The sequence below is a fragment of the Zingiber officinale genome, chromosome 10A (genome assembly GCF_018446385.1).
Source record: "Zingiber officinale cultivar Zhangliang chromosome 10A, Zo_v1.1, whole genome shotgun sequence".
NCBI lineage: Eukaryota > Viridiplantae > Streptophyta > Magnoliopsida > Zingiberales > Zingiberaceae > Zingiber > Zingiber officinale.
In genome coordinates this window covers 19,293,057-19,302,144 of record NC_056004.1, presented here as the reverse complement: position 1 = coordinate 19,302,144, position 9,088 = coordinate 19,293,057, and the positions used below count along the sequence as shown (strand labels likewise).

General features: G+C 33.6%; 1 long non-coding RNA gene across 1 annotated transcript; it reads left to right on the top strand.

Annotated features, from left to right (window-relative positions):
- Window positions 1–453: 453 nt before the first annotated feature.
- Window positions 454–4,750, top strand: LOC122028071. The gene is made up of 3 exons (XR_006124624.1): window positions 454–828; window positions 2,124–2,226; window positions 4,519–4,750. It is a non-coding gene; the product is annotated as an uncharacterized LOC122028071 (long non-coding RNA).
- The last annotated feature ends 4,338 nt before the right edge of the window (window positions 4,751–9,088 follow it).

Below are 9,088 nucleotides of genomic sequence, written 5' to 3'. Positions count from 1 at the left end.
TGTATTCTTTTTTCTTCATTTGATTTTTTTGATAATTTTTCACATGAAATTAACACTATAAGAAAATTAATCTAATTAATCTATTGTGACATTTTTTTACGGCACTTATTTTATAGTGTCGTGATAAACATCTTATAAGGATACTTATCAAAAATATATTTTTTTTAAAAAAATAAATATTAAATTAGACTCTTTATCTACATATTTAATAAATATCAATATTAATCTATTAATTAAAATTATATAATTAGTTAAACCCCTAAACCTTCTCCTTCTCCTCATTTCCGCAAAATAGCCGCTCGTTAAAGCCTTTACCTTTCCCCACGCAGCCGCCCCACGGGGTTATCTCGGCTGGTAAAGGCGTGGAAGTTTGCCACTGAGAACATGGGTTCGAGTCCGCAGGGCAACGGGGATTTATTCCCTATCTCTGTGCAAAAAAGTCTCGGCCCACTACGTACTTGCCACCGAGCTACCGTGATTTACCTCCCTCGTGATGACCCTGGGCAGGGTGCGGCGGGGGCCCTGAGGTGAGGGCGAGGGTTTCGCCTTTGCCATTGCCACGAAGTTTCCTCTCCGCAGCTGCCCCTTTTCCTCTCCGCATTGCTTCCGCATCTCTCCGCAGCCAACCCTTTTCCTCTCTGTATCGCTCCGCATCGCATCGCCTCCACATCTCTCCATAGCCGGCCCTCTTCCTCTCCACATCGCCTCGGCATCGCAGGTGGCCTTTCTTCCATCGTACCTCCTTCCTTCCTTTCCCCTGTAGCACCGCATCCACCGTCTCCACTGCATGCCTCCCTCTTCACAGCAGCAACCTCCGCAGCAAGCAAGGTGCCGATATACATTCCTTGATCTTACATGATGTTAGCTAAGCTCCCCCTTGTCACCTGAGGACAACATGCTTTCTTTTCTTTTCATTTTCTTGTTATATTTCTATACAAGTTTTAGTATCCCCAAACTATAGAGTTTATTATAAGACCATGTGTGGTGTTGTTTATTCTTGTGAAACTTTCAACTGTCGTGAAAGCTAATGCCTGCAAGTATTTGAATTATGTATTCATTAGGATTCCCTAGGCAATTAGAGTGAATTGCCTTCATCTCGATCATCCTATATTTGTGTTGCTACTTTCCCATGTGTTATCTAACTTAACAGAGGATGTATTCTATCCTTAAGTGTCTTGTGTTAGTGGTATTGGGCTTAATTAGGATGTATTCTATCCTTTCTTTCACATCTTTAAAGCCAAGCTAGAGAAGTTCAGGGCTAATAGTGGTATAACAGAGGTCCTATTTTCTTTTGTTTCCTACCAAGTTGGACAAGGAATTTGCTGCTCCATCAACCTGCATACCTTTTTCTTTGTGTTTGGACCCAAACTATAACTTACTTTCTATTTCTTTCTAAGCAATTGTTGAGTGATGAATGATGGTGGGGTGGCATGGATAGTGTTAATTGGTTGCTTCCTAATTTGTATTGCCACTTGATAGTGTTTTTGTCTGAATGTGTTATCATGGTTCTTTATCTTTTGACACGGTGTCATGCTATGTACGTTGATTTAGCTTAATGCAATCCTCTTCTTTTTTTTTCATCCCGCTTAAAACTGATATTGGTGTTTTCAATTAGAAAATTCTAACTTAAATAATTATCCATATGGATAGTTATTTTTTAATATCATTGCATTAATACTATAACCTCAACCTCAATTAGGTAGATGCCCTCATTTGCGAACTCGAATATCATTTCAGTTTAAGGCACACCGTTGTTTGAAAAACTAATCCATTTCTTATAAGTCAAATTTTATTTAAAAAATAAAGGCAAATTAATAGAATTGGAGAAGATAGTAAGGCCACTACTAAGTTAAAGCTTAATGCATCTATAATATAGAGTTTATTGTTGTCAGAATTATAGAATGTTTGCAGAAGATATAGACTTCATTGTTGTTAGCTACCTATACATGTGCAATATATTATGTAGCATATGAATTACAACACTTGCTAAATGAGTTGAGTATGGTGGATCTTAAAATGCTTTAGAGAATGTTTCTTATAAGCTTCAAACTTTTGACTTTTTGGATTGGACAGATTTATCGAGCTTTTGCTCATTAGATTGGGATGAACTTAAATATTTGCAGGAAAAAGAAAAAGGGACACCCTCCAACATCAGCTGAATTATTCTAAGCTTGCTTTACTCATGCCAATGGGAGTCCCTCAAGCAATGTTGTAGCAGAAAGATTAGTAAGCTATTTTATACTCTTCAACTATGTTGTAGAAAAAATAATTTATTTTAATTATCATTATGTATTTAATAAGTATCAACATGTCATGTTTTGATAAAAGCTATAATGAATGAATTAACAAATGAAATTCTTGAAGGTTCTAATGGTCAAGTGAATCAGAATGATATATTTGCTCAAATCATGGTACTATACAGACCTGGTCAAGTACGTATGTTTGGTGATGGTGTTAGTCCATCTGATTTATAGGGAGAAGTTTCTAGTCGTGGCACATGCAATCGACTAGTGATGGAACAACAGACAAAATTAGAAAAAATATGGATGTGCAAATTAAAAAGTAAGTCCAATATGGAGTACTTCTAATATTGCAATATTAGAAGTAAAGATTTCGGATCAATCAAATCAGAATCCTCTTTCAAATTATAATAGTAATCAACACACATCACCAAGTAGTTATTCATAAATTTTATTCCTCATCATCCATCTTTATTGGTAATGTTTGTTTAATTTCATTTTTATTCTCTGTTTGACACATCTTCAAACTCTTCAAACTTTTATATTTTTTGCACTTTTATGTAGATTGAATGTTCTATTTTGATCAAAAGTTTATTTGATTCAATGAAAATTGTGGAAAAAGGAGTACTCCATAGCATAGATCCAAAAACTATAGCAGAGAGCCAGACACTAGGACCAAATTGGTATGAAGTAAGAATACAAGTTGTCCTAGAATCAGAAGAGAGTTTAATTAGATCTTAGGATCTTTTATAGAAGTTTGAGGATACACTTGGAGGAACGATAACTTGATATTATCATCTGGTATAATTTTAACCTTTCATTGAAATATTATTATTATTTTTATTTATTGTGTTATTAGAATTTTAAATAAATATGAAATATATTTACATTTAATAGTAAGCGAAGATTACTATTAGGTGAATATAAAATGATACTTTGTTTTTATCATTTTTTCTAATAACTTTTTGTCTGTATTGTTTTATTTCACTAATACAAATATATTCATTGTATTTGTAGGTGATAGGTACTTAGATTTTTATAAATCAATATGATACTTGCAGATGGTCTGTTAGTTGAGTTTTTATTTGATAAGACTCTATTAGTTCTAAAATTTAATATTTTGAGTGTAGTTAGTTTTGAATGTAAAGGGCTCGTCATTAGTGGGCATTTGTAATTTTGATTTGAATATTTATTGGACGAATTTAGATTATCTATTTGCACTTTAAATTATATTTTTATAATTTTTTCTATTCTAAATGGTTAATGAATTGTGATGATATGAAATTTATGTTATATATTCTAAATAAATATTAATGATAAAATAAATTATTATAATGATATTTATTAATGTCATTATAGATTGGTTAATGTGACATTTTAAAATGGTCTTATAAATTATCTTTACGAACACTTTTTATTGTCCTTATAAAAAAATATAAATATCATAATAAATGAGTTTTGGTGACATTTAACTTTGTCTCTATATAATGATAATGCGACATACATAAATGTCCTTAAAAAAGGCTTTTCCTGACATTTTAGAATGTCGTTATATCTTTAAAGTGTGATACTTTTAACGTTAATATTGATATTGTATAATGACATTATAAAATGTCAGGAATGTGAGGAGGGTCTAAGACGACATCACTTTATAAGGTATTTTTTTGAAGATGTCACTAAAACATTAGTGTCACCATAAATATACTATAAGGGCATTTATGTGTCACAATAGAGTAATTTTCTTGTAGTGTAGTGATGCTATTGTTTCCGGTTAATGTTTGATAAAAGATCACGAAATTGGCATGTAATTGGAAGTGGATTTTTTTGTTCTTGTTTCAAGTAATGATTTTAATTTGTTGATTCAATATTCAAGAGATTTATAAGGAACCATAGAGTTAAACTTGACAATCTTAAGTGCATATAGTTGTTTTTATTGATGTTCAATTTTTTTCATTTAAATGGAATATGCATTCAATTTATATTTTAAGTTAGCATAATTCTATTACACTATTTCTTATTGAGGTACCCTTGATTGATTCTTTCTTGAATTATTAACATAATTAGTTTGATGAGATAGAGTTTAACAAGCTTGATGTGGCATTCCTTCTATGATATTTCACTCCTATTTGTGATCTCAAATAATTCTAGAACCAAAAGGCAAAAACCAACATACAATAACCCTTTATCTCCAAAACAAGGTATAAGATCTTGATGAACTTCTGTTGTCTACCTGTGCTATATACTGGTATCCACCTCAATGGGCTCCTTTTTCTTGCAGACTAGCTGATGAAAGAGTTTCTATTGTTTCTAATTTGCTTCCCATTTTTTTGACATGGATTCAGCAGCACAGACCCAAGAAATGGTAATTATTTTCTTTTGAAAATGTTTGGATTGTTTCAAGTCAAGATGATTTCATTCTCCAGTAACTTAGTATGATTATTTTAAAAGATGTATACTTCAAGGTTTATTGACTATTACTTCTTTTGTACATGGACAATTTTTGCTCTCAATTCTGTGTTTAATTAATGGATGAATACACCTCCAAGCTAGAATAATTTGAATCCTTGCGATCAATGGGAGGAGTTAACTTCAGTAATTTAAGGGTGATACGACTGTGAGTTTCCCTTGTCACCTGATGAATTGTTCACTTGTTATTAATTGTATCTTTCTTTTGTACTTGGTGCCTAGATAAGTATAAGTTCGATAGATAATGAATAAGGGTTTATATTTTATTTAAACTTTCTATCTAGATCTCAGTTTGTCAGCCAAATACCACCAAGTCTTGATGGGCTCTATAATCTCCAATGACTACACTTGGCAAGAACAAATTGAATGTAATCGTTCACTAATTTTTCCTATGTTTTAAAGATAATGTCTGACGTAATTTAGAAGTCCCAAAAATGCTCTAAGAGTCTTTGTGTCTTCTATCTTATTGAGGAAAGTGAGAATTTTGGATGTAATATGAGGTTGAAGTGAATATTTTCTTTATCCAATTTTTGCTCCTATAAATTCTAAATGTTTTGTGGCTAGTTTCATCTTTTTACATGATACTATAATGCCATGTTTTTCAAATAAGTTAAAGATCATATGGAGATTAGTGTAGTGTTCATCTTTTATTTTTTGAGAAAACTAAAATGTCATCACGCATGTGAACAAAGACATCTCTAAATATACATCCATTTTTCTTTGGAAGACTTGAGGTGCTACCTTAAGTCCAAATAGCATAACTAGCCATTTAAAGTGTCCTTCTGGATAGGAGATTGAAGGTTGTCAATTCTATAGAATCAAGATGCATTTTAACTGGCTAAAATTCCAATTTCATATCAAAATTGGAGTATCATTGAGTTTTGTATTTTGTTCAGAAGTTGATCTTTGTTAAGTATCTTATATTCATCTTCCTGACAATTATCATTAGGTCTTTTGTAATTGAAAATCATTCTGGATTGTCCACATTTTTGTTTAGCTCCTTTATTTACTATAAAGGTCGGTCTTCTATAACTAGAGGTGGATCTTTATATTTCTCCAAGGGCTAGTAATTGTTTGATATGCATGATGCTTTTTTCTATTTCCTAATTGGTTTATCTTAGGTCTTAGGCTTTTATGGTAAGATCTGAATTTATTATTGCTAATTTTTAGTAAATCTTATCTCGTTCCTAATATTTGGTAGGATTTTTTACTTATGATTTCTAATTTTTCTAACCAAGAAATTAGAGAATCTAAATCTGGTTGTGTATTTATTAAGTGAATTAAATATGTGGGAGAATGTAAGGGTGCATTTGTTTTGCGTGTTTTATATTTTCATATTATGAAAAATATACGTTTCTGAAAAATAGTGTTTGGTTTGTATTTTTCATATCTATTTTCTAAAAAAATAGGTAACATTTTTTGGCAAAATAGAGAATAACTAAAAGATATTTTCTATTTTTTAAAAAACGTGCATTTTTCAGAAAATGAAAATGAAAAATGCACAAACCAAACACACCCTAAATTTCCTGGGAGATCTAAGTTTGAGTTACTAAGGTATTCTATAAAAGTTTCCCTTATGTAAATGCTTGTACAACCAAGTATTGTTAATTTTCCTATAGTTTTTGGAATGCTAATGAAGAGGAGAGTTCCCGAGTTAGTAAACAATTGTGGCAAAAGGCGAATACGCTCGCTCCCAGCGCCCCCGCTAATCCGTCCCAGGGCAAACACGGAGGAGGTAAATCACGAACGGCTACTAGCCTTTGGAATAGTGTTCCGAGTTAGTAAACAAGAACCTTTGCAAGAGGTTTATCTGTGCACTGATATTTATCACTATCAATGATAGAGGAAGATGTAGAAGGTATATCCTTAATAGTGATTGTAGGAATATGTGTAGTTTGGGTTGTAAAGGTATTACCATGTTAATGTACGGTAGAAGGGTAATCATAAACAATTGGAGGGTAGAAGGGTAATCATAAACAATTGGAGAGATGATAGGTGTAGAGAGAAAAAATATCATTGTCTTTAATAAGTAATAACACTCGATCTTCAACAATGAGAAAACTAAGTCCTAAAATTAAGCGGATATTGGGATGTAAACCCAAAGTTTAGGTAGTGTGAGAGGGGAGCACAGTTTGTATAAAACCATAAGTGAGTATTTATGATCAACTTGTGACATGATAATTGTTGACCATCAAACTAGGTACTAACCAATTGGTGAGTGGCAGTTTTAATGAGTTTGGGAGGTACAATTGATAATATAGTAATTTCATCAATTGTGGAATTAGTGCCCCACTATCAAGAAAAGTATAAAGGGTAAATTCATATCCATGGATATTAACTAAACAATGAACTCTGATATTAGTAGTTCGTCCAGTATTACAAATACTTGGAGTTTTGATAAAAACTAAGTCAGTATTTAAGATGGGTTCATTGATCGCAATTCCTTTGCCTCGATTGTCAAGTATAGGGGTAGAGGGTTGCTTGAGATTAGCTAGCTCAACTTCTAGTAGATTAAGTTAAATTTCTAAAACAAAGACTTTGGTTTCAAGGAGCACGTTTCTTGTACTCCCTCATACTTATTGAGTAATAGGTATAAGAATGTTATACATTTGTTGTAAGAATAAATTGCATATTTGTCTTCTGTAGAGCTTACAAGTTCCTTTTTTATCTATGGCTCGATACAATCTGCATAGAAAACAAGAAACATTATATGTTTCTATTTTTAGTGTCCAATCATGAGAACATTATGGTAAATCAGGCCTTAGTAATGTATTTTGTGGTATGGACTATGTAAACATAAGATTCATATTCTCTAGGTCATCTCATTGTTCTGTCAAGTCATCAATTTTTGATTGAAATGTATCACTAAAGATTTTGTATTTTTTTGCCAAGGTATATAGGGTGTCTAGTAATGAATTAATGAGTCTATAATTAGAGGAGGTAGTTATTTCTTTTGTATCTTCTATAGAAAGTAGATAAATGAAGTATCAGACACATCCTAAGTCCAGATTAGTACAAGAGACTAATTTAGTCTCTCTTGTATATATGTTTTTCTTATTTGAGCGTGCAGAAGATAGATGTCATGATTCATTATAAGAATTACAAGGAAAATGGCCTATTATGACATTTTCTTCTCAACACTTATTAAAAAAATATAATTATAAACCCTTTATTTATAACAACAGTTATTAAAAATAATTATATATTTTTTAAAAAATCTAATTAGATCCCTTATAATCACATATTTATAATATGTCATTGTATGTATAGATTAATAAACAACTGTTTAATTTTGTTAAGCTAAATTGGTCCTCAGTAGCACTGTCTTCTTCCCTCTCCGCAGCAAGAAATCTCTACTCAAAGGTAACTGTAAAAATTTTATTTCTTGTTTAGCAAATATTTCAGCTGCCAACAAGGAGGCAGCGAGTGTGAGTCGCTCGCAAGGTGGTTGGCGAGGCAATGAGCAGCAGTTGCACGTGAGGCAATGAGTCACGGCTTCACATGAGGCGGTCGCTGCCTCGCCAGGCAATGAGCGGCCACTTCACGTGCGGCTGGTTCACGAGCGGCTGCCCCTGAAGCAACTGTTACGTCTCTAGGCAATAAGCGACCGCCTCGCCAATCAGCGAGTGGCCCTTATCTTATTTCCTTATTTCCTTTCCCCTAATTTCTTTCTCGCGAACCTTCCTTCTGATTCCATTCTCTCTTCGTATTGCTGGCATGAACAAGGTAACCTTTTGCTTCCTTCTTCTCTTCATAATATTCTCTTGCAGTAGGCCTTCGCTCATTATGTGCAGCCACCTCTCACCCTCTCAACAAGATTCAATTTTCCCCTTCCCCCCTCCCCCCTCCCCCTTTAGCCCCTACATGTTGGATCAGCTGGTTAAGTGCCTGCAGCTTGCCACTGAAGTCGTGGGGTCGAAGGTCACCAGTTGCACTCGGGGATAAAACCCTGATCTGCTGTGTCAAAAATTCCTTCGACCCCCAGTCACCTATCCTGTCCAGCATTAATCGTGATTTACTCCCTCTGGAATCTTGTAGGGTCAGGGCCAGGGGGCCGCTAGGGTGACGATTCCACCTTTTTTTTTTTCCACTTTCCCCCTTCCCTTCCCATCTTCCTCGACACTTTCTTTTTCCATCGCCAATTAACAAATTCACTTTTTTTTTTTTATCTTCAGCACCCCCTTTCGGGGTACAATAAGGTCATTTCTCTTTTGGAGCAACCATTGTCCCTTTTCTCCCTCGATTTCTTGATTTATACTTCTCATTTCGTCTTACAGGGAGCATGCCTTCGCGGATGAGGGCAACCTGAAGCAATGATGCATATCTAATTAGACATTTTGAATTTGATCATCCTACCTAGAATGTCAATTAATGTTATTGTC